The following is a 27,105-nucleotide window of genomic DNA, read 5'->3' on the forward strand; positions in this document are numbered from 1 at the left end:
ATAGCAGCTTTAGTTCTCTCTTTTACATTTCCTTTTTGTCTCCCTTCTGAGAATTTTACATGCTTATTAATAAATAGTACATGCCTTGTGAATAGGACTCCCAAGCACAGAGACAGAACCCAGTGGGAGGCAGGGGGTTGGCTGGGCAAATACTTCTTTGCCTATATACTTTCTTAGAAGACTTGTCATAATAATCATCCTTACAAAGGGCTAACTGCAGAAGCATCTCAAGACACTGCAGAAGCATCTCAAGACGGTTCTCCCCAGATGGTGCCTTAGCACCTGGTGGGGCTTTAGGGTGAAAAGTAAATCAACTGGCCCTTTTCTTTTTGCTTCGGCTTATATTTTACTCTGCGTACTTAACACTAAGAATGGGTTCTCCTTGGAGGTTCCTAAGATAAATATTGTCTACTACCTCTTTCATGTCCTCATAAATCAGTTATCATGGAATATGTGGGTTGACTTCATTAATAGGGAGACTGAGGCACAGGAAGAGCCTTTCAGTAGTTTATCAAGGGGTCAGAGTTATAGGCTGAATCTCAGGTCTCCCTCCAGTGTCCATTCTATAAGGCCACTGGGACCCTTAGGTCTCTTCTGCTCCAGTGACTCTAAGTATAAGCTTATTTTCTTTTTTCTTAATGGAAAACAAGATCCAGAGCCTGCCCAACAGAAAACATCGTGGTATTAGCAGCACTGTGACTAGGTGTCTTGTAATTACAAAGTAGGCAGGAACAATATCTTTCTCAAAATTTAAAAAATACATATATGTAAGTATATATATATGTATATATACACATATATATGCCATTTTTGAAGAATAAAGGTATGAATTGGCTTATAAAGGAGACAGATCTGAGACTTGACAGATTTTGGTCTCTTTCTCTGTTCTTCCTTCCCTTTTCATGGTCTAGAAAATTTAGATCTCCTAGCAGCAATGCAGTTTAAGAGCACTCTACACCTTTTTCCTGTATTCATATAGGCAAACATAATGTCTATTGCGGGAGGGGGGCTGCTTCCTTAAGTAACTGCCATTTTTATTAATTCATAAGTATAGCACTGACCACTGTAATTTAATAGTCTCAGTATGTTGGATGGCTAAAACACAAATTCAGTCATTACAATCATAACACGGACTCTACTCTTTTCATAGAATGCTTTCCTTTGGCAATAAGTACACCTCATTAAAAAATGGAGAATGAAAGCATGACATTGTGATTAACCCCATGTTATCTTTACAGTAGCAGAAACCCCTGGCGAACTTCCCCACCCATAAAAGTGATAATATTTAGTAATTGGGAAAAAGAATACTGAACAAAAATACACTATAATATCTTTGTATAATGTTTCTTACAGAAAAAAGAAATGTACTATAAAAACTCCTTTGGAATTACATTCTTTTATTTCATGGTCCAGATGGAGTTGTTGCATTATGTTAATTATTAACAAGGTAACAAAATATGAAACTGAAAATGTGTTAGCTCTAATTGCAAGTTGTATGTCTAAAGTGCTCATGGAGGGTTTTTGGCAGCCCTAATCATTAGGTATTTTACTCCTTGGTGTCTTTTTTTATTGATAGCAGGCTCTAAAGGCTTCTCAAAAATCCCTACAACCTTATATTTAGCATATTATAGGTGAACACTGAATTTTCATATGGGAAAACTATCTATTACAATCTACTTGGGAATTCTAAAACCGAGGTCTTTGCAGTGAGCTTTATTTATTTATTCAACCCACCATAAAAAGTTATTGTTAGAAGGGAAGACAAGGGAAATAACTTGTCTGGATTCATTTAAATGTCTCTAAAATATTAATATTGCTTTCAATTATGATAAAAATGAATTACTTGCTATCAATGGGAATGAAAACCTGGTTTGGGGCAAGAAATATTTTCTTTAAAATATAATAAACATTGAAACATAACAGAAAATCACCTTCAGAAATTATATATGAAAAAGAATATTAGAGTATCTGAAAAAGACTCCACTATATTAATTTTATTCTGTTTGCTGAACATTTCAAATATTTTCCATTTAAGTACTTTCTCTTTACCCAAAGTTACCAACAACAATAGTATCCCTGAAATTTTTTTTTTACAAATCCATCATGAATACATTTTATTAAACATCCATTTATATTTCTGAACTATAATTCCACGAGAATTGTTTTAGGAATATTTTTTAGATTACCGAATGGAAAATACCCTCTCACTTATTAAAATTCTACAAGAATCTAGGTAATTCAATTTTCATGCGTCTAAACAGGAACATTTGAAAGCACTCCCAAAAGATAACAAAGTTCTGAAGAGGCACAGACACCCCAATATGAGAAAAGGCATCTGTCCTTGCAATTTTTACCAAGATATTAAGATTAACTGGTTCTACCCAAATTTCAACTACCATGAACATGTTTTTTAAGAGTTCCTACATTTCTCTATACCATCCTTTAGCCCATCTTAGGTATTACTAGGGTGATCGCTTAATTTGCTATCTAAAAAGGAGAACAGTTTTGAGAATGAAAGGGGAGGCTACTAATAGGCACAGCCTGGGACAGTCCCAGGCAAATGGGGATGAACGGTCCCCTTACTTACACCTATCTTCCTTCATAACCTGTCTGCTGCCAGTAAGTTAAAAATGCACACATGTAGTAGTTACCTTCTCCAAACTACAATATCTACCTCCAGGACCATAAGTAATGATGGCAAAGGAAAGGGTGGGAGTAAAACAACTAGGCAGATTTCCTCCAAATTTGAAAAGGAAAAGCAGGCAAAAGGAACGAAAAGACCAAAAGAAAATAAGATCAGTTACCGGAAATGGGCATCAATGGAAAACATTTCACCCTGCCATTCCAGTTACTTGCTTCTTGCTTTCCTCTGAGCTCTTAGCCTACTGATAATATGTTAGCAGTCTGTTGGGATTAATTTGTTATTGTTATTAAGCAGGTCTAATTTCAACTTAATTTGGCAGTCACACAAATAAATCTAAATAAATACTAGAATAAGCAGTAGTTAATTCTGTCAGGTTTCAGTTGTGAATTATAATACTCAAAGCTGTTGTGAAGTGTCCAGTGCTCTAAATGGCAGCTACACTCATTAAGTCATTGTTAACTCAACCACAAACACTATATAATACATACTTTTTTGCGTATGTTACAGCAGGGAAGACATTATTCACCACTACTGGTTTCTAGTCTTCTTTGTGCCTGCCTATATCTAAGCCCCGGTGTTCTGAACCTAAGTCGCAGAAAATAATACGCTAACATAGGACTCGAGCCAGCTTATGGCACTTGGCCTAAGACTGACTCAGTTACTAAAACCACCATCACTGCTGTAAGCCCATTGTAAGCTGATGTTATTTTTGACAATAGCATTTTTGAAGCTAGTTCAGATAAAGAGGAGGTGTAATGCCAAAAAAAAAAAAAAAAGAAGCTTGTTAAGTAGGATTCTCATTTCAGGACAACAGTATCTTATACAAACCATGAAACAAAGGTGTTTAGGTGACATAGGCGAACTCTTCTTATATGTTAGAAATGACTACTAGACTTTGGAGATCTATAACATGATAAAGTATATTTCATTAAGCATAAAATAAATGCCAGTGAAAAATAATAACCTGATTTTCATCTTCGTTTAGTATTGATACTTCACATTGTCAAAAATGAAAATGATGACTTAAAATATTTTACTAAAACCTGAACATAGAAGGATTCAAAGGAAAAATGATACTTTAAGTATCTGATCTTTTCATTACTACCTCCAAAACACAGAATTTGGCTTCTTCTGGGAAGTGGCTTTCGTAGGCTTTCTTGATTTAAATATTAAGCCCTCAAGGGGGATTCTGTGGTTGTTTCACAGCTATACCAACCTTATCCTATTATTTCTTTCCAAAAAAAAAAAATCTTAAAAACTACATTTCCTGAATGCTCTTGTTGCTAGGGTTCTAGACAGGATTTTGCTTAATTGCGTCACATGCAAAGAGGCTCAGGGCCTCAGGCTTCTGTTGTGATGCCTTGGAGAGCAGCAGAGGAACAAGGTGGTGAAACTTCTCCATTGTGGCAGCAACAGCTACTCCTTGTCAAAGCCATGTTCTGTGATAGGCCGAGAGTCATATCCAGAACGTCAAGCTAGGTGATTTTCAACTATCCCAAATATTCTGAAAGTCATTTAATAGGTTCTAATAAATCCCTTCCTTATGGAATTAGCTAAAATGAATTTGTTCCCTGCAGTTGACCCCTGACCAATGCATTATCCCTTAAAGTGAGAACTCAAAATTGCTCATTTCCTTCTTCAAAATTAAAAACAATATATGGAACATAAATTTCTCCTACAAAATAGAATTTTCATCTTCCCACCTTGGCGTCTTTTATTTTTCTCCAACAATTTAGCAGATTCTTGGCACGCTATGCAAATCCCTCTCCTATCTCCCTATACCTTCTTTTGCTGCTGTTAAGGAAAACAAAATGAATCAAGTTGGTATGTTTTGGAGTGGTGATCTCATCATTCTTAGAACATAGGCCATACCATTTACCTTCATTTGGAGACTTAAAGTTACGTTTTTGTGCGATGAAAACAAAATTTTCCCAACTGGACTTTTACTTTGTAGTAATACTTCAGGTTCAGGTTGCTAAATGAAGTTTCTATACAGAGTAAACAATTCAAGAAATGATATCAGTGGGTGAGCAAGAAAGGTAAGAGATTCCACAGTGACTGGTGAACAGCTAAGTCTCTGAAGGGGAGACTTAAAATCTACTTCACTAAGTGCACATTGACAAATTTGAAGTAGAAAATAACCAGGGAGTTCCCAGAGTCAGAAATTTATGTGTTTGGAACTTAATAGAAAGCATATAGAACATATAGCATTTGAACAACTGTTTTCAGAGCAAACATTTGTAAGAGTTTAGAAGTGAATTTATATGGAAACCTTATGGAACCACTTTATTCTCTTCTAAATTGCATAAACTCCACTCTTTAGAATCTTTTAGTGGCTCTAGTTATTAATATCTGTATTAGATTTCCATTGCTGTGTTACAAGTTACCAAATGAACTAACTGGCTTAGCACAGCACCCATAATATTGCAACATTCTGTAGGTCAGAAGTCTGAGTGGGTTTTACTAGGTTCTTTGCTGTGAGTCTGACAGGGTGAAATTAAGGTGTTGAATAGGCTGGACTCCTATCCAGAGGATCTCAGTTCTGCCCCCTCAGAATTCCTCTTTTTAAATTTTTTTTTATTTTTGCAAACAGTAGCATATGTTTGCAGCCAAATCATGGTAGCTTACTTCCAGTAAATAGAATTTTGGGGTCCATCAGTGTCCTTCCACTTTTCACTCTTTTTGTTCCTTTCAGTTCTAAGTGGTAGTGTTTCTGTTGATAAAATTTTCTTAAAAATTTTGTCTTTTTTTTTTTAAGATTATATTTATTTGAGAGAGGGAGAGAGAGCCAACATGAGCAGGGGAGGAGCAGAAGGAGAGGGAGCGAGAGAAGCAGACTCCCTGCTGAATGCAGGGCCGGAAGCAGAGCTCTGTACAAGCCACGTGGGGCCTGACAGGGGGCTTGATCCCAGGATCCTGAGATGGTGACCTGAGCTGAAGGCAGACACTTAGCCAACTGAGCCACCCAGGTGTCCCCCAAATTTTGTGTCTCTTATGGATGATACAACAGTGCTCTCTATTAGACATATCCACAGGTCTTTCTGAGATAATTCCTTCTCTGTCTTTGGCTCCTGTTGAGATGGGTGAGGGCAACACAGATTCCTTGAAGTTCTCTAATTGAACAGCAAAAAGCTATGAGGCACAGTCTTAAATTTTTATGACTGAACACTGATCATCTGATCTTTGAAATGTTTCAGCAAAAAGTTTTATAGCCACTCCTGCCCCCCCCCTTTTCTTTCTGGTTCTGTTCTTTTCTTTCAGAGGTGTCTTAGTTTTAGCATCTTTTGTCATCTAAATAGGTCGAGAACTTCCCAAATTTTCATGCCCTGTTTCCTTTTCTTCCCTCAATTTATATCACTCCTCTTGCATTTTACTTTAAGTAGCAAGAAGCAGGCCACATCTTTAACACTTTGCTTGAAAACCTCCTTACCTCCATATCCCAGCTCATCTTTCCCAAGTTCTGGTTTCCACATAACTGAAAGAGACAATTCCACTCAACTTTGCCACTATGTAACAAAGGTCTCCATTCTTCTATTTCCTAATAACGTGTTCCTCATTTCCTACTAAACTCCCACCACTAGTATCTTTAATGACCATATTTCTAAGAGTTTATTCAAGGCAATCTAGGATTTTTCTATTATACTCCTCAATATTCTTCCAGCCTCTATCCACTCCCTTCTCCAAAGCTATTATTTATTTGTTATGACAGCACCCCACATCCAGCTACACAATCCATCTCCTTAGAAAGACCCCATTTCCCTGGGCTCTTATTCTATGTTGCTTCTTCTGTTTTTAACAGAACAAATCTGGTGTTTATATTTTTATTGTGGGTTTAGTGCACCATCTTACAAGTCACAGCAACACTTTACCACAATTCAGTAGTAGCCAAAGCTACTATATAGATGTATATATTGTTTTGACTGTGTTTTACAAATAAGATGAACTGCCTTAGCACCTGTGTTTGAATATGCACCCAGCTTAATATGTCAGTGACTGCAAATGCAAAGCTGATCTGTATCCTTCATAGTTTTCTCCCAAAAGTTGGTATCTCTACCCTTGAAATTAAGCTTCCATCAGTCTTCTGGGTTCTTTCCATCCATCTTTCATCTGGTCACTCCATCTGAGCTTCTCACACAACCGATGCATAGATATCTTTGTGTCAATCATTCATAAGTCCTGTTGATAGAAGCTATATCCTAATACCATTTTATTTTGCATTTTAATGTAGGTTGGGAACACTGGAATATTTTATGAGATAGATATGAAGCATATATGATGTTTGAGTCTTATAGTTAGGGGAAAAATGGATAATATTTTTGCTTCATAGGACTTTTTCTTTCTTGGTTTGAACTTCAAGATCTAAGTTGAAGTGTCCTGATACAAAAAATTCAATACACACAAAACTCTTTGAAAAGACTAATTCAACTTTTCACAATATGGAGAAGTAAAAATAATCTTCACTAGAGTTCAAGCATTTAAAATGTCAGTCCAAAGAAAGAATCTTGAAAAACTTCCAACTTAGTGAAAAGAAAGATTTATAACATGGTTGCCATAGTAACTGCCGTGTACCCTGTTGCAAACCAGTTTGTGGTTAGTAAAGTGTCTCTGTCTTAGGTTCTTCAGGATTAAAGACAGTCTATAAATGAAAAGTTTTGAGAACTCAAAAAAAATATTAGTAAATCTTGAGACTAAGGAAGGAAGGAAGACATTTTAAAAACATAGTCAAACCTAAAATCCATAAAAATGAGTTTGTTTTCTTGATTATGCCTGACATGACTCAACTGCCCCTTCTGCCATGGCTCTTTTTGGAGATTTAGTTCATGTGCTGTTTAGTCTGCCTCCTTCTTCACTGTGGTGAGAGATACTAGCTTAGGCCAGGTATGGATTGGCTTTTCCTATGAATGAAGCTAATCAATCTTAGGTCATGGAGCTCACCACAGATTTTTCCTTGTTTCCATTGTGGAATGGTTCAAATGTACTTTGGTTTTCAGTGTCCAAAACATGTGCAGGCCTATCCTTGATATATAAATCATGTGATATATCTGAATATGTCAAAAAATTAAGTCCATTTATAAGATAGAAACCCTGCAATATTCTAGTATGTGTTTATTAAAGAAACAAAACCAATATGAGTGGTGGTGTGTGGGAATGTGCACATGATGCATCAAAAACATGAATCATATACATTATTACAGTTTTTAAATGTGGATTCTGAAAAAGCCATGACGTTATAACAACCATCACAATAAATTCCTTGTAATTAAGACTTTGCATAACAACAAACTCTGACATCTTCTAATATCTAGTTGTTTGGCACTTTGAAACATTAGCCTTAGAATTAGTGTATATCCTTCTCAGAAGAGTTTACTAAAATTCTTGTGGTTTGGAAATTTCATTATTTATTTTTATTATCTTAACATATATTGTATTATTAGTTTCAGGGGTAGAATTTAATGATTCATCACTTGCATATAACACTTGCAAACTATTTTTTAAAAAAAGCATTTTGTGGGGCGCCTGGGTGGCTCAGTGGGTTAAGCCGCTGCCTTCGGCTCAGGTCATGATCTCAGGGTCCTGGGATCGAGTCCCACATCGGGCTCTCTGCTCAGCAAGAAGCCTGCTTCCCTCTCTCTCTCTCTCTGCCTGCCTCTCCGTCTACTTGTGATCTCTCTCTGTCAAATAAATAAATAAAATCTTTAAAAAAAAAATTAAAAAAGCATTTTGTGCTCATTCCTTTTATTAGTTAGGGGGACAGTTTGCTATAAGCAATGGATTTTTATATTAAATGCTTTGGATATATACAGTGTGAAGAAGAAAATGATTCCTGAGGACACTTATTGTAAAGAATTCCAAAATATGTGAGGAATCATGGTTTAATCCATATATAAGGAAGCATACTATTTGACAAAAGGTAGGAAAATAAATGAGTAAATGAACATTCTAATAATTGTATCAGTAAATATTGTGTGTGTGTGTTAACAGATAACATTTCCTTATTATTATTATTATTTAACAGATAAGTGAAAACAACCTCTGCAGGAATGAATAGGTATTTAGAACTTCTTGAGTAACAGATGGTATTTGACTTTTCCAACAGACTGCCATGGTGTTATACTTCTATATTCTACAGAATCTCTTAAGTGATCTAATTACTGGTACACTTGTTTTTGGTTCAAAACATACCCACTGTATGGATTTAGAAACTGAAATTCTAGGAAGGCTAAGGGACTTGCTCAAAACTAAGCTGTTTGAGTTTCAAAGCTGAGATTCACCCAGACTTTCTGATTCACAAACCCGAGGTATTTATTTCCTTATACAATTTAGTGCCAAACTCATGTAGATGGAAAGTATTTGACAATGAGAAGTAACAGAAACAAAGGGAGAATATATTATAAACTTTTATCACATATTGTCATATCAAAGAAAGAACAGCCAAATGTTTCATTTCAACTAACTGCCAAAATTTCTGTCACAGCTAAATTAATGGGCAAAACTTAGAGAAACTCTCTTTACATTTCCTTACTTAATTTCTCCCAAATAATTTAAAAACAAAAATACTTTTCATCATTTTATATAGAACTATTTTCTCCCTAAACTTTATGTCTGTTAAAAAAACCTCTAAAATTAAAGGAGATTCTACATTCTTTAAAGGTTATGGCATTACATGTCAGTACAGCGTTTGCCCCAAAGTGAGTACTCAGTAAATACTTTAAATGACAACACCAGTTCATGGGCATTTCTTTTTTTTTCTTTTTTTTTTTTTAAAGATTTTATTTATTTATTTGACAGACAGAGATCACAAGTAGGCAGAGAGGCAGGCAGAGAGAGAGGAGGAAGCAGGCTCTCTGCTGAGCAGAGAGCCCGATGCGGGGCTCAATCCCAGAACCCTGAGATCATGACCTGAGCCGAAGGCAGAGGCTTTAACCCACTGACCCACCCAGGTGCCCCCCCTCCCTTTTTAAAAAGATTTTATTTATTTATTTGACAGAGATCACAAGTAGGCAGAGAGGCAGACAGAGAGAGAGGGGTGGGGAGCAGGCTCCCTGCTGAGCAGAGAGCCCGATGCGGGGCTCAATCCATGGGCATTTCTTTTTTTTTTTTTTTTTAATCCATGGGCATTTCTTAAACTACAAACAAATATACCAGTGGTGATAGTGATTAGATCAACCAAGGGATTCTATAGAATAGATGTGGGAGAGCAAAGCAGTCTCTTGGAAGTTCAAATACCATTCAGAAGACCGGAGTAGTCAGGTTTGATGACATTACAAAAAGAGAGTATACAATGGTGATTCAAGAAGAAATTCCTGCTATGGTGACAGATAATCACCCTTCCCCCAGCCTGAGGGGCTATCAGACGAAGCCACTGGTTCTGGGCTGCTTTCTCCAGATGGATTGCTCATGAGGCATGGATGACACTGACCACTTTGAATATACCCGAGGAACAAGAAAGGTATCAGGAAATGTGAGCGCTAACCAGAATCTTGATCTCACATATGTTGTGTTATTTGTTGGTTCATTAGTAAACCTAAGTGAAAACAACTCCAAATGGAACCTATCTTCATTTGTGTCACTCTCCTAGCTCCAACTACATTTAGAGGTCTGCCTTGCTGTAAAGCCCAGCCATTACTGCTAGTGAATGTTTACAAATAAAAGAGTTGTAGAATAATAAATCCAATTTGAGTTCTAATAAAATAAGCTAACTCCAGTATATTGGGAACTAAAGATACTCCTCAAAAACTATATGGCATTTCTTTAAAATACCATTTTAATATGCAATTAAATAAGGGGGGTTAGCATTTCTACTGAAAAACTATAAATGCAAATTGGATACTGACAAGTTTGACAATATTAAATTACTTCTGCGAGCAAGTCAACCAGAGGAAATCTAATAATATTCTAATGAAAAGAGAGTATTGCATAGCTTTCTAAGGTGGCTACTCCAAATGAGAAAATGTTTATCTAAATATGTAAGTCCGGGAAAGTTATCATGTATTCATTTCTATATTTTTTGGATCAAATATTTTATCTTTCAAATCTTTGAGGAGGTATACTCCTTTATATTAAAAGAATAATGTAATTCCTTCTATTGGATCTACAGAAGAGCATAGCCATTTAAATTGCGTAACAAAATTAAAGTAACTGTCTTGCATTTCTTGTTCTATATAATGCTGCTTGTTCACCCAGAAATCCTGACTACTACACTGTGAGATCCTTTAAGGCAAGAACCAATCCTATCTATTTATTTTCCTTCCTCCATCACAGAAATCAGCACATGGTGAGTACCTAACAAAAGTTCCCAGAATTATATTACTCTCACGGAAAGACCCACATTCTATTTAGGAAAAATGTTTCCAACTCCCACCTTCCCTACTAATAGCAACATTAAACTCCCACTGGAGAAGGAAATGATGAGGTGCAGCCAAGTTTCTCAAAAGTTTTGTGAATATATGTGGGTAGAAAAAAAAGACAAGATTAAAGAGGCATTATAAATGTATAGGCCATTCCACTCTTGGATGAATGAAGGCATATAACCCATTTTGCATCCCAGTCAGCACCATTTTGTTTGAATATACAAGACAAAACTGCACATTCTTACAGTCCTTTGAAAGCATTAGAGACTCTGGGTATATTTCTTCAGCAACAACTAGAAACTACTTTTAGATTTGGGGATGCTGCCAGCTCATTTGATAGCTCTATGCTAAGGGAGGAGGAGTAAGTGTTTTGGGCTAGGTGAAGCAAGAATAAGAGATTTTGAAGTTCACTAAGTATATTCAGAAAATATCCCAAAGCAGTAATAAAATATTCATTTCATGTATAAAATTCTTGGTTATAATCTAGGATTATCATTTTTATGCTTTATGAAACTAGATAGCAGGTATGGAATAAACAATTTTTCTGACTTTTAACATAACAATAACTAGTATATAAAGTTCCTTTTTTTTTTTTTTTAAGATTTTATTTATTTATTTGACAGGGACACAGTGAGAGAGGGAACACAAGCAGAGGGAGTGGGAGAGGGGGAAGCAGGCTTCGCGCAAAGCAGGGAGTCGGATGTGGGGCTTGATCCCAGGATCCCGAGATCATGACCTGAGCTGAAGGCAGACATGTAACAACTGAGCCACCCAGGTGCCCAGTATATAAAGTTTCTAAATCTAAGCATATATAATAATTTTTCAGTTTTGTGTTCCTGATTCTACTTTTTTTTTTTATAGCTCTGGTAAGTAAAAAATAGAACCTGATATAAAAAAACTAATTTTACCTGAGCCCAAGTTATTTGAAGAATCTTTTACTTTCAAACTCACATTTGCCACTTGAAATTAGGACACAGCTATGATACATGTGCATGTTCCTGAGTTACTTGAAATTCTGTATTAATTATAATACAACCATTACAAATATCCTTGGGGTCAATAGCTACAAGGTCCTTTAAAACCAACAGAGCCGGTGATACTGTTACATTAAAATTCATGATCAAAAGGAAAGGTTCAAGTGTTTAAACATTTTTCCCCCAAATATGCCATTAGGATGATTTGCTTTTTTATTATCTATTTCTCCATTTAAAACTATGATCTACTGAAACTTTTACTTTGACAATATCCAAAGAGTCAACCAGAAAGATTTCAAGTGCAGGATCAAAATGACTGTACTTTTACTACTTAGTGACTAACCTACAATTCTCATTTCAATAATGGGAAATATATGAAAAATCTGTAGTGTCAAAAGAAATTGAAGGTCTTTCTATAGTAGGTTCTACAAAAAAGAAAAAAGGAATATAACACGTGTGGTGTATTAGGATATGCAGGATTATTGACCACCGGTGTATTGTTTAGACTTACTCTAGAAATGGTAATTTTATTCTATAAGCTGTGTGAGACTTCATTAGAAAATACCCTGAGAAGATATTTATGCAATACTTAAAACTGCCCACTAATAAAATGTGTAATTGGGATCAGACTGTTTTTGTGAGCTTTCTTTTAAGGCACTGAACGATTATAGATTCAGGTTTTATTACCCAAAAATACAACATGCAGGCTTTCCTTTTTAAAAATTTTTTTTTACAATAATTACTAACAGTCTACAATCACTAAGACAGCCAAACTGGAACCACTTTGAATATTATGTCAGAGTTTGTTTCTCTACTAGTCCATCTAGTTAAAAATTACTTTTTTTTTTTTTACCTTCTCTAATGGTAACCACTCTGCGATTTTTCAAGAGAAAACATTATACGTATTGCCAACAAATGAGACTCTGAAAAACTAGAATGATTTTGCAACTAGAATATTACTGTTTTGTTTTTTTTTTTTTAAAGTGGAAGTCATCATGATTCAAATGTTACATTAGAGAATGAAGTCTTGACATTATAACATAAATTACCTATTTGGAAAATTCATGGATTGCTAACAAATGTGTTGTAACTCATTAAACTTTCTTTAATAACTCATTAAAGAAATGTATCCTGATATTTAGTTTTCCTTGATTAGTATTTTAAAAACTCTTCATGTTCAAAGATGCTAAAATTTTCCTTAACCACCTCAAAAGATCAGTGTGATTCCACAGCATCTTCAAACCAATTTGAGATTAAACAATCTGATTCTTGCTATTTAACTTTCTTCCTCATGGGTTTAGATTGCTAGAAAACTGATGGGGCTTTAACTAATAGTTATGCCAGGGCAGAACAGAAGAAATGAGCATTGGTGCTGGAGTAAGGCAAATGTGGGTTCAAGTCTGGCTCTGCCCCTTTTGATCTGTGGGGCCTTAGAGTCATTACCCTGTCTAAGCCCCAATTTTCTCACCTACAAAGTGAGGATGGTAACACTGCTAGCCTGTATAGGAAAGTATTGAGGGTTAAATGAGAGAGTGGGCCTAGTGCTTAGGAAAGTACACACACTCAGTATATGTTAGCTGGTGTGACTACAGTCTTCCAAGGCAGCCCCCAAATAATAGTTTGGTTATATTGGGGTCTAGTTCTGAGTACAGGCATTGGTATAGCTTAGATCTTTTAAAATAGGGTTTCTAGGATCTCAGTTTTTCAAAAGAAATTATTTTCAAACCCAACAACAACACAATGGCCAAGGACCTTTGAACAACAATATTATAACATTCAGGTTATGTGAACTTTATGGTAATTTACAGAACTCAGAGTGCTACCTCATACAAGAATGACTTCATGCGACTGTAGCAGCAATTCTATGAAGTAAGCTAAGTCAATAGTACCTCCAGCTGTCCCTTAATAAAGGCAGGTTGACAGCATTTGGTTACTTCGAAAAGCTCACAGGGTTAGTCACCAATGGAGCTGTGATGAAGTTTAATTCTTCCTAGTCTGGTAGTTCCTCCACGTTCCCTTTCCACACAAAATATAATGAACCTCTTTTTAGGGGAAGAAAAAAAAAAAAAGGCTATGGTAGACACTGGTATTTATCAGAAGTTGAATGCAGGTCTCCCTTCAGAAAATGTCTCTGTGGTAATCTGTGATGAGTTTTAAAGCTGAGTCTGTTTAGAACACTTTTAATGAAAGCCCTAAGGATTAGCACTGTGTGAGATATCAGAGTGAGCTCACAGAGACTCTGCCCTCCATAAATTTAAAAGCCAACTGGAAAAATGGCGAAAAGGTTAAAAAAAAAAAAAGGCCCCAAGCCCTAAAAGTATAGGATGGACTATAGAAGATGATGAAAATATATTTTCAAAAGTACATTCCTAAGAAAGGGCTGATGATGATTAGAAAAAAGGAGTGATCTCAAGAAAGGATGGAACCGAAAAGAAATAATAATAAAAATAATTGTATCCCATTAAAAGAATGGTCATATTATCTAGAACTTCTGAGTTAGCTGGCAAGAGAAAACTGCAGTTGGAACTTGGAACTTCCATCAACCCTTCCCAAAATTTAAAAATATTTATGTTGGTAAGCTTTATTAAATTCTGCTCATCATATAAATTCAAATGCAAATGATATACCAGTAGGCCTTAATATCTGGCAAGCCTTTTCCAAAGTCAATATTTTTGCATATTGTAAGTATTCATAACTATATTATAGAGCTTATTCTATACAGATTTTAATTTGTTGCAAAGGAAAATAGTAAGTTTGTTTTGGAGGAAACTTTCTTGCCTGCTTATAAATACTATCTTTGTCAAAGTGGTTTCTGGAGGGAATTTCTCAAACTATATTTCCAAGGAGTACTATAATATTTAAAACTGTAAAATGTCACTATGCCTACATACACCTTTTAACTGAATTCAAAAACATTTTATATTCAGTAACACAAGCGAATAGTATTTTCTTTTCATATAAGGTATGCAATTGTGAAGTGATTTGTTTTCCACATTGCATATTTTAAGAAGTATTCGTGTGATGTTATTTTGTTTCTGATTACGCATCTGTTGAAATGGTATATCTTCTATCTTTAATATAAGAAAGTCCTTTTCCACATGTCAAGGATTTTGAGTACTTAATAGAAGTATGTTTAAAATACAAAATGTGATTTTTTAAAATGCACATAGCGATGTATTTTGACATGTTAAATGATAGGTAATGATTTTTTTTTAACATGTGTATCTTTTAGTTTCACTACATGCTACTTACCATTCTAGCCTGATCGGAAACATTTTCTGATTAAAACAGGACATCAAGAGCACCTGGGTGGCTCATTGGGTTAAGCCTCTGCCTTCGGCTCAGGTCATGATCTCAGGGTCCTGGGATAAAATAGGACATCAAGACATACTGCTTCCTGTGCTATTTCATCTGTGTCATATTCTCTGGTTTTTAAAACAACCCAAGTCATCTACCACCTGAGGAGCTGTTTTCTAAACAAGAAACAACTGAAAATTTCACTAGAATAATCAATTGTTAATAAGTAGGTTTTTCTGGGTGTTTTTGTTTTTTGTTTTGTTTGTTTTTTTAGAAAGAGACCAAGATGTGGTGTATTTATGGGTCATGAAGGTGGAACCTAACAGCAGTCATTCATGTTGGGTCACCAAAGTAAGTATCACACACCACTGTTTAACAAACAGGGTGACAATGGACCCCATTGCTTGTAAAATGTGTGTACAGGCAGGAACTATATGCATATTTACTGGGTGATTTGGTTCAATGTGGAAAGTGAATGGTCAGGAATCCTTACCCCTTAAGATGCATTTATTTTCATACATTATCAAATGAGCTTAATAATTACAGGGAGTCCAAATGGCCATTATTAACTCATGTCAGTAAGTACAGTGTTCCCAAGTGACTTAATTGGTTCTACTTAGCAAACGTCAGTGGTATTAGAGGCCTGAAGCCTCCACTGTCCTAGTAAATCAGGGCAGCAAATAAAAAATTCAGCCTTCCTTCTTTCGACACAGGTAATTTAACCTGAAACCTATGAAATCTTCTGACTATTCTGATTAGTTCAGACCATTACTATCTAGGCGAGGAGGGTTTCTCAGGACCAATGAATTCTGAACTGATTTGTAAACCACTTTTAGAAAACAAGAATCCATTGTTTTGTAAATCTGATTAGAGATTATTATTATTTTGTAGTAACTTGAGAAGTACAAGTAGTAGTTGGCAGGCAATGAATCTGTAGGAATCCACTAACCATATTTGTTAAAATAACCACATCTGTTAAAATTTATACACAATTTCCTCTGATGTACTGATCAGAGTTGATCAAATGATTACTGGTAGGAGACATGTTTCTGCTACTTCTGCAGCATGGAAATTGAGATTAGAATTTGAAGGAGAGTTTGAAAAGAGCTCTCCTTGTTCATAGAAAAATTAAAAATGGTTAAGAGGATGTGACACTGAGCACCTCCTTGGAGGGTGTCTTAAGTTTAGAGCTGACCAATATCACACGCTCTTATTTTTAGAGGTCCCTCTCATTACTGTAGTGTCTGGATTTCCCCAGCACGTGGGAGTCACAAACATTCTTAAAATGCCTTATTAGACATTCAGCAATACAGTACTGCCTTCAGAAAGCACAATTTCTGCTTTCTGATTCTTCAAATATTTCTTCTCTTTTTCCCTGAGGAAAAGATTATCTCCTTTATGTTTTGGGAGCTGTGGAAATCTAGAGTTTTCTAAATTCTAGACTGGAGTTTTGGGTAGATCTATGGAGTGTCTATAACACAGGCAAATGAGTTAAAATTTAATAACTGACGTCATCCCAGTTTTCTTTATTCTGTGTTTAAAAAAATATCCTTGACAAAACGTACCATTTTAAAAATAATTATTGAAGGGCTTCTTTCTCATTATAAAAACAGTATAGCTTTATTATAGAAATTTTGAAAAGCACAGGATATGATAAAAATGAAAATGAAAATCTGTATTTCCATCACTTGGGGATAACTATTTTTGACATTTAGATATTGGCCACATTTTCCTAATTTCCATAGACTCTAGACAGAGTGAAATCTGGGTGATTTGAATGAGAATTTCTCATACAGCGAATAGTCTGGGAAGGCATAGCTCTGGGAGAGAAGGCGCGATGGTGTTTGCTGGGTCTTAGCTCTGCCTCACTCTGGGATCTGTGGTTTCCCCTTTGGTATCTCTTACTATTTGCTTACCTAGATTTAGTAACCCAGACTGTTTGGCTCTATCTTCATTTCTGGCTTGTCCAAGGATGAGGATATGGGCATGATGACGTTAAGGCAGACATGTGTGGGGTGCACCGGTATATTGGGTGAGGAGAGAGGGGCCTGAAGCCTTGAGACTCACGAGCATTGACAAAAGCATCATGGGTATCAGTAAATGTGAAGAAGAGCAGCTAGGAAGCTAGGGGTGGGAGGAGCTAATAGAATAATAGGTATATGGAAATCCTACGTGCCGTCAAAGGAACACGCGGTCACAAATCGGTGAGGGACAGAGTGACTAGTTCAAAAACACTTTAAAAACTCCTAGTTATGATGACAAAATTTAACATTCAAAATTCTAGGGTGAATTACCTTGTCTGGCGGAGGGGTCTGTGTTTCCGGTGACTGACAGAGGCCATTTCTAGTCACTTCTACTGACTTACCGGATGGACTTTTCCATATACGTTCTTTTGACACATGAACTTCGCAGGTCTCCATGGAAGCCCTTAACTGCTCCCCTCTTTTGCTCTGTCTCGGTCTGCACCCACCCCTCCACTTTCTGATTTGGATACTGTAACTCAGAAGTGTAGGAGCGGCCCCTCCCACTGGTGTGAACCTCAGTCAGCAGAAAGCAGGAGTCAAGAGGGAACCAGACAGGACTCTCCCCACCCCCACCCCCCAACCAGTGTCTGTAGAGGCAGTTCCCCAGGCCTAGCAAACACCCCTGCCCGCTGAGCTGCTGGATCACATTCATTCTGACAAGGTCGCCAGCACCCTATCTCATTGCTCTTGAGGCTTCCCTTGCCTGACGAGCCCTTTTTCCTGTGTTCATACCGTCCTGCGTTCACACTCTCAAATAAAATCAGATCTGTAATCTTTACCTTGGGCTCTGTTTTTTAGAGCAGTGATTCTCAAAACGTAATGTGGGTACAAATCACATGGGGATTTTGTAAAATAAAATACAGATTCTGTGTCAGGGGACCTGGGATGGAGCCTGAGATGCTGCATTTCTCACAATCATGTGACATCCACACTGTTGCTCCTTTACACAGCAAGGTTCTAGGAGACATAAAATAAGACAAAACTCACCACCACTACAGTGTAAGCTCCTTGAAGGGTCAAGACTTTGTCTCTCTTTCTATATAAAGAGTTTTCACTATTCTATGGTTCAAATCTACAACAATGCTTAGAATGTGGGAAAGTCACAATAGGTATTTGTTGACTGAATAATAAATGAATAAATTCCCCTGAATGACTTCAGTAATCTTTAGTCATGGTAAAAAAAAATTCTAATTTTAGCATTCAAAATTCTAGGGTAAACTGCATTGTCTGGTGGTGGGTTTTCTGTATTTCTGGTGACAACATAAATGTTTGCAATGGACTCAATGTTTATGTCCCTTCCTCTCCAGAATGCATGTATTGATACCAAAGTAATGGTATTAGGATGTGGGGCCTTAGGGACCTTATTAGGTCATGAGGATGCAGCCTTCATGAATAGGATTAGTACCCTTATAAATGGACCCCAGAGAGATGCCTTGCTCCTTCCACCCTGTGAGGTTATACCAAAAGACAGCTGTCTAGGAAGCAAGGCTTTCACCAGAAACCAAATCTGTTGGTGCCTTGATCTTGGACTTCCCAGCCCTCAGAACTATGAGAAATAAATTTGTTATAAGGTACCCAGTCTATGGGGTGCCTGGGTGGCTCAGTGGGTTAAAGCCTCTGCCTTCAGTTCAGGTCATGATCCCAGGGTCCTGGGATCGAGCCCCGCATGGGGGTCTCTGCTCAGCGGGAAGTCTGCTTCCATTCCTCTCTCTCTGCCTGCCTCTCTGCCTACTTGTGATCTCTGCCTGTCATTAAATAAATAAAATCTTTTAAAAAAAATATACCCAGTCTATGGAATTCTGTGATAGCAGCCCAAACAGACTAAGACAATGTTGAATACCAAATGTAGCTACATAGTTCTATTACCTCAACATCAAGAGGTTAAAGCCAAAAGCCAATTAAATGTAAGAGTTACATTTTAGGGATTGGTTCCTGGTTTGGAAGCATGGATGGACGGTAGTGAGGTATCAAGTTCAAGATTTCCAGAGGCCAACCTTCTTTTCTAAAGCCTGGTTGTCTTCTGTCAGGGACAAGGGAACAAAGAGAAGTGTGCTGAAGATCCATTATATTGGTAACATCCTGTATTTACTCACCCCGCACTTCACTTTTCATAGAATACCTTGTACTATGGAGGGTAAATGGCAGTTTTCCGCTGAATTTTAAAATAGTGCATCATGTTTAATTCATTAAAACTGCCACTAGCATCAACATCCTCTTCTGGTATTTGTCCTATTTAAGAAATGTCGCATGTTAGACTTCTGTGATAGGTGTTATGCCTATTATTGGATGTAACTGACCTTGTTTTACTGTCCCTTCCGTTGCTACCAACAACCATTTGGACATTAAAGATTTTTTTTTTTTTTTTTTTTTTTTTTGCTGACAACATCAGTAGCTATTCTTTTCTTGTTACACTCTTACTGTTGTCATAGAGACACAGAAACAGCTGAATAGAGTTTTTACATATGGAGTTCCTGATGGAGCGGTGATATTATCCATGCTACTCTTTGTCACTGAATTTGTTTCTAAATGATTGCATCAAGGTCACACTCTTACCTTTGAATTTTAAGGAATTTTCAAAGACAAGAACAATTTCTACCAGGAAATCTCATTTGGAAGACTATTAAAGTAGTTCTCAAAGTATAGTCCCTGTACCAGTTGCACTGGCATCACCCACCAACATATTAGAAATGCAAATTATTGTGCCCTGTGATGGTTTCTTAGCCCAGTTAGCTGGTAAAAGATTATTTCTGGGTGTATTTGTGAGAGAGTTTCTGGGAAAGATTAGCATTTGAATCAGTAGACTTAGTAAAGCAGATGTACCCTCACTGACGTGGGGGGAATAATCCAATCTGTTGAGGACCCACATAGAACAAAAGATAGGAAGAGTGAATTCTCTCTTCTTGAGCTGGCATGTCCATCTTTTGCCCTTGGACATCAGAGCTCCTGGTTCTCAGGTCTTCAGGCTTGGACTGAATCATATCACTGGCCTTCCTAGTTCTCCAGCTTGCTGGCAACAGATCATGGCTCTTCTCAGCCTCCATAATCATGTGAGCCAATTCCTATTATAAATCTCTTCATCTCTCTCTCTCTCTCTTTACATATATCATTGGTTCCTCTTCTCTGGAGTATCCTGATCAATAGAGGTCCCATCCCAGGCCTGTTAAATCAAAACTCTGTAGTCTCTGTTTTAACATTTAAGTCCTCCAGGTGATTGCAAGGCATGGTAAGGGGTGAGAATCAACTTTTCTCTCAGACACCTTCCTGTCTGATAGTATTGATGAGAATTATTAAGGTACTCAAGAATCGAGAGATAAATGAAAAGAAGATGTTCTCCATTGGAGTATTTGAAAGTCTAAGGTACAGAACAGCATTTTCAGAACCTCTGGGTTTGAACTGCATATAGTATCACAGGACAGGTACTTATTAAAAATATATAAGCCTTGGCCCTACCCGGACCTAGTGAATCAGAGTGTCTGAGTCAGGGCTGATTGCCTCTTTAAGGGTACACCAGACGGTTCTGAGGCACCAAGTATGATAACCATAGAATAAAGTATAGCTTATGTTAACAGTAGTTATCTCTGGCTGATGGGACTGAGAATGATCTCTACTTTCTATATACTTTTTGCATTTTTTTGAGTTGGGTGCCATGATCATACATTACCTTTATAATCAGAAAATAACAGCAAGGCTGTTATTTTATTTTATTTTAATTTTTATTAATTTTATTTTTTATAAACATATATTTTTATCCCCAGGGGTACAGGTCTGTGAATCACCAGGTTTACACACTTCACAGCACTCACCATAGCACATACCCTCCCCATAATCCCACTCCCCTCCCAACCCCCCCCCCCCCCATCAACCCTCAGTTTGTTTTATGAGATTAAGAATCACTTATGGATTGTCTCCCTCCCAATTCCATCTTGTTTCATTTACTCTTCTCCTACCCCCTTAACCCCCCATGTTGCATCTCCTCTCCCTCATATCAGGGAGATCATATGATAGTTGTCTTTCTCCGATTGACTTATTTCGCTAAGCATGATACCCTCTAGTTCCATCCACGTCGTCACAAATGGCAAGATTTCATTTCTTTTGATGGCTGCATAGTATTCCATTGTGTATATATACCACATCTTCTTTATCCATTCGTCTGTTGATGGACATCTAGGTTCTTTCCATAGTTTGGCTATTGTAGACATGGCTGCTATAAACATTCGGGTGCACGTGCCCCTTTGGATCACTACGTTTGTATCTTTAGGGTAAATACCCAGCAGTGCAATTGCTGGGTCATAGGGTAGTTCTATTTTCAACATTTTGAGGAACCTCCATGCTGTTTTCCAGAGTGGTTGCACCAACTTGCATTCCCACCAACAGTGTAGGAGGGTTCCCCTTTCTCCACATCCTCGCCAGCATCTGTCATTTCCTGACTTGTTAATTTTAGCCATTCTGACTGGTGTGAGGTGATATCTCATGGTGGTTTTGATTTGTATTTCCCTGATGCCAAGTGATATGGAGCACTTTTTCATGTGTCTGTTGGCCATCTGGATGTCTTCTTTGCAGAAATGTCTGTTCATGTCCTCTGCCCATTTCTTGATTGGATTATTTGTTCTTTGGGTGTTGAGTTTGCTAAGTTCTTTATAGATTTTGGACACTAAGGCTGTTATTTGGACACTAAGGCTGTTATTTTAAAAGAATAAAAGCAAACAGAATAGCATCAAACTATCTTGGAGCCCTGGGAACTTGAGGGGCTGATATATTTTCATGATTATTTATATTAGAGGGGTGCAAAGCTCAGATTTTGGCATAAGACTGGCTGGGTCCTGATCCTGGAGGCACTTATGAGCTGGGTAAATCTCCTCCCCCAAGCCTCAGTTTCCTCATCAGCCAAGCAGAGAGAGTAATAATAGGATCATTTTAACAAGGTTGTTGTGAGAATCATATGAGTACTTAGTAGAGTGCCTAGCACATAATGAGAATTCCAAATGTCAGCTATTAGCAGTACAAGGACATCTATGTTTTCTGATTATTTATGGCAGTAAGTTTTATGGCTATTCTTAGCTCTATTTTCTATGAGTCATATATTAATCAATCCATTTTTCTTATGATGCTCAAAACAAAACAAAATAAAACAAAAAACAAATCCCTGACCATGGCTCTAAGTTGAAGATGTCCCTCCTTAGGGATAGTAACTCTCCTGTATCACCCTGGGCTTGATTTCTCTCATCTGACTCTGGTCCCGTGCCATGATTCTCACACTCCTTCCTCTTGACAAAAAAACCACATCTTAGCTCTTTTCCTATCCAGTGCCCACTGCCTTCATGCTTCCATGTTTCCCCTTTCAGTTTGCTGTCTGTTCGGTGACAGACACCATATTTATTTTACCTCCAAAGTTGCAACTGTTGGTTATTACAATGTATTTAATAAATTTTTGTTAAATTCTCTTAGGATTAAGGTTCAGCATCACTAGATTTTTTTTCCCCCACCCTGACATAATGAATGATTCAGGTTTCTGAAGCTCCGTCAGGAAGAACATTTCTGAGTCTCAGATTAAGAACTGACTGGAAAAAAAAAATCATTCCTGGGTTTGTGCCTTAAGGGCAGGGATGGATGCTGTGCCTCTATGCAGTCTCGCTTACAGCCACTGCCTGGGAGATCCAGAACTTAGCTACACTTCCCTTTTTCAAAGAGAGACTCTTATGTGTCAAAGTCTTGACACCTGACTGGGACTTTGTCCTACCAGATTAAATCAGACTCTTGTAAAACTTCGAGGAAAGGAGTTTAGGAGAGAAGCTGATCAACTTTCTACTTTCTGAAGCACTTTTATATTGAAAACAAATACTTCCAGGCAGTGTTTTTTCAGATTTTAGTATGCAGGAGAATCATCTGGGGGTTGCTATATAGATGGAATGTTGTGTTCCCCAAACATTCATATTTTAAAATCCTAGCCCCTCAGGTGATGGTATTAGGAGATGGGGCTTTGGGGAGGTGATTAGGTCATGAGGGTGGAGCCCTCATGGATGGGATTTGTACCCTTATTAATGAGACCTCACAGAGCTCCCAAGTCCCTGCTGTCTTGTGAGGTAAGTCTATGAGGAAGTGGGTCCCCACCAGATACCAGTCCCAGTAACCTGGGACTTCCCAGCCTCTAAAACTGAGAGAAATAAATTTCTGTTGTTTGTAAGCCACCCAGAGTATGGTATTTCTGTTATAGCAGCCCAAATGGACTGAGACGAGGGCTTATGAAAACAGAGGTTATTGGTCCTGTCTCAGTCTCTGATTTACTAGGCCTAGGATCTAACAAGTTCCTGGGTGATGCTATCACTGCTAACTCGGGAACTTCACTCTGAGAACTACCCTTTAAGAGAATCAATCCTTAAGAATCTTGAGAACTTGGTCCCCCTAAAAGGGGAGGAGTGTTAGTACTGGCTATGGTAGGAAATTTCTAGTCATATTCCATTTCTCTCTTTTCTTCCTTCCACTCATTGAATAGTACTCAGATCTGATAATTTCAGCCTGAGAAAGTGACCACTTCCATGCTCAGTATATTTCAGAGACACTTACCAAGAACCACCAAAGAGGGGTCCCTGGGTGGCTCAGTGGGTTAAGCCTCTGACTTCGGCTCAGGTCATGATCCCAGGGTTCTGGGATCGAGTCCCGCATCGGGCTCTCTGCTCAGCAGGGAGCCGCTTCCCCATCTCTCTCTACATGCCTCTCTGCCTACTTGTGATCTCTCTCCCTCTGCCAAATAAATAAATAAAATCTTAAAAAAAAAAAAAAGAACCACCAAAGAATTTCTAACCCTTGGCATAGACTCATCATCAGTTTACCGATGATTTCAATTTTAACAGCAACATGTAAAATTTAGCTTTACAGATGTGAGCCTCTGTATCTTTGCCTACTTCTAACTCAGCAGACCTCCTAGGGCACCCCGAGGCACAGGTGCCCTCTAAGCTGGAGCACTCTCAGTTCCCCTGCCCTGAACGTCACTCCATCCCCTTTCTATCCACTTCCATACCTGCTTTGAAAACAGTTTCATAAGACTCAATGCCTCCATGATGTCTTTCTTTAGAAATTCTGACTCACAGATAATTCACCTGTTTTGCTTTCCAGTGGGTAAACACAGTTCATAGTTCTTATATTTCATTTTCTATTATTTTCTAGTGTCTTCTTGCTGATTTGTCAACATCTTTTTTTTTTTTTTAAGATCTTTTCTATTTATTTGAGAGACTGAGAGACAGAACACAAGCAGGGGGAGGGGCAGAGGGAGAGGGAGAATCAGATGCCCCACTGAACATGGAGCCCAACTTGGGGTTAGATCCCAGGACCCTGAGATCATGACCTGAGGAGAAGGCAGATGCTTAACCAACTGAGTCACCCAGGAGCCTCTGATTTGTTTCCCTGTTTTTAATTTTGCTATCTTCTGACTACAGCACTCTTCCCCTAAAACTGGGAGATACAGAGAATAAAAACTAACCATAGTATCTTCTGTCACTGCCCTAGCTTTTCTGCAAATGATGCATGGGGTGGGACAAAGCCAGAATATCCCTCAATGAGAGACCAAGGAGAAGCAGGAAAGCACCGGACTTGGCTTTCTTGCCTCTAAAGAGTCCACATTCCCAGGGCCAGCAATGACAAAGCACTCATACATATCTTGGCTTCAGTGGCCCCCAGAGCCTAATTGTAACCTGTTCATTCTTCCCCTTAGAGCAGACACAATTACCATGCTTAGGAAGGGAGCTCAGCCAGAAGGTTAGTGGGTTTCATTTTGTGCTTAATTTTTGCTTCAGTGCTCAGAGAATGTATTACACAACTATTGTGAAATAGCACCTGGTCTGTTTACTAACACAATATTATAAAAGTAAAACATAATTAAAAAAAAAAACCTGGATAACCAGGGCCCCAGAACAAAACTCAACCACAAATTATCACCTCATACCTATAATTACCACAATAATTTGAGGTGGAATAGATGCCAAATGATTCAGACCAGCCAGGTTAGATTCTCCTGCTGTGTGGATGAACTTTTCAGGTGCACCTTAACGTTGCATTGCTGTGGATATCAAAAGCACAGCAAGGGTCCCCACAAAGCTGGCAAAGCCAATAAATCCGGGGACTTGCAGGCTTCTGGGTATAAAACGTATTCAGCATTTGTTTCATAGGAATGATTTATTCTATTAGATCAATGGTTTTCACTTTTTTCTACTTTCTTTAGTGACCCTTTTTCTGCTTTGATGTTCAAAATACATATCCAAAAGTTCTGGCAGAAGCTAAGTAACCAAGTTCTGCCTGATTTCTGTCTTGTCCCCTAACCCAGGCAAGAACCCCTGGGAGGATCTCAAAGTACCTCCTGCAAACCTATACAGCCCCACAGAACACAGGTGAAATGGCAACAACGATACCATAATGAACAAACACTATTAAGACACTAGGATACAATTCCAATTTTTTCTCTACTCGTTCACTTGAGAAGTAGATTTATTTATAGGGAAAGAGGCACATTCTTATTATAAACCATCCTGCAGGGGCGCCTGCGTGGCTCAGTCCGTTAAGCCTCCGCCTTTGGCTCAGGTCGTGATTTCAGGGTCCTAGGATTGAGCCCCGTGTCAGGCACTCCACTCAGCAGAGAGTCTGCTTCTCCTTCTCCCTCTGCCCTGCCCTGCCGTCTCCTGCATGCTCTCTCTCTCTCTCTCTCTCCCCCCGCTCAAATAAATAAATAAAATCTTTAAAAAACAAAACAAAATAGTTTGCAAACAGATTTCTGCCAATTCTAAATATTAGATCTGGTTCATTAAAGGCATTTCTCTCCAAACTAGGTAGTGTGTATGAAAATATACACAAAGAAAATAAATGAAAGTTTCACTAACATTAAAAGTTATCATTAAACATTCACTTAGTACAATGTGACACATTATGACATAATAAAAGATATTGGAGCCAGGAAGATATGAGATAAAAATCCAGTTCTGTTATTTACTATCTCTGTGGCCTTGGCAAGTCTCTCAATTTCTCTTTTAGATCCTGATTTTTTATTTTTAATTTTAAGATTCCATCCATTTATTTGACAAAGAGAGAGAGAGATCACAAGTATTCAGAGAGGCAGGCAGAGACAGAGAGGGAAGCAGGGTCCCCGCTGAGCAGAGAGCCCGGTGCAGGGCTAGATCCCAGGACCCTAAGATCATGACCTGAGCCAAAGGCAGAGGCTTTAATCCCCTGAGCCACCCAAGTGCCCCAGATCCTGATTTTTTAAAAAAGAAATTAAGAAAAAGTGCTGATAGGACTATATTTCAGGGTAACTATAAGGTTTAGGTACTGACTAGTCAAATTTTCGTTCTATGTCTCATGTGTAATTAGCAAAGATTAGAACTGTTTTCCCCTTAAAACTAGCTAGACACAGAAATAAACATTTCTTGTTCACCCAACCAACTGAGGTTTTTCCTGGTTGCAAAATGTCAACTATAAATCCTCCTACCTGTAACTTGTCTGTTCCTTCCCGTAAAAGACTAAAAAGTAAAACCACTCTGTAAAGACACATTCTGTTCTCTGAATCTGGGGTGCTGTCCCTACGGCAATAGCGTGAATAAAATAGATTTCCTTATTTTATAGTTCTCATCTTTGATGATATCATATACGTAAAAGTGCCTGAACCATAATCGGTCTTCATTCCTTGGAAGCTTTTATTAATGACCGCCTATAAACAGTGCTCTCAGTATAAACAATGAAGTGCACAAAGGTGAGTAGAATGCATCTTCTGCACTGGCATCTGCTGAATCTAGCAGCAATTCTATACATTTATGATGATAAAATCTTACTTTGGT

At 37.8% G+C, this 27,105-nt stretch overlaps 1 protein-coding gene across 10 annotated transcripts in view; it reads right to left on the minus strand.

Moving 5' to 3' along the window:
- The window catches only part of ZNF385B (zinc finger protein 385B), a 402,524-nt gene that overhangs the window by 131,330 nt on the left and 244,089 nt on the right, over nucleotides 1–27,105 (minus strand). Inside the window, exon 1 of one of the 10 annotated variants that reach the window (XM_047722324.1) lies at nucleotides 3,133–3,175. The exons of the other annotated variants lie outside the window; for them this stretch is intronic. The gene's annotated coding sequence lies outside the window, so the exon portion shown is untranslated. Of the gene's footprint in view, nucleotides 1–3,132; nucleotides 3,176–27,105 lie in introns of those variants that run through there. 10 annotated transcript variants of the gene reach the window in all.

The sequence above is a fragment of the Lutra lutra genome, chromosome 3, assembly GCF_902655055.1.
Source record: "Lutra lutra chromosome 3, mLutLut1.2, whole genome shotgun sequence".
Classification (NCBI taxonomy): Eukaryota; Metazoa; Chordata; class Mammalia; order Carnivora; family Mustelidae; genus Lutra; species Lutra lutra.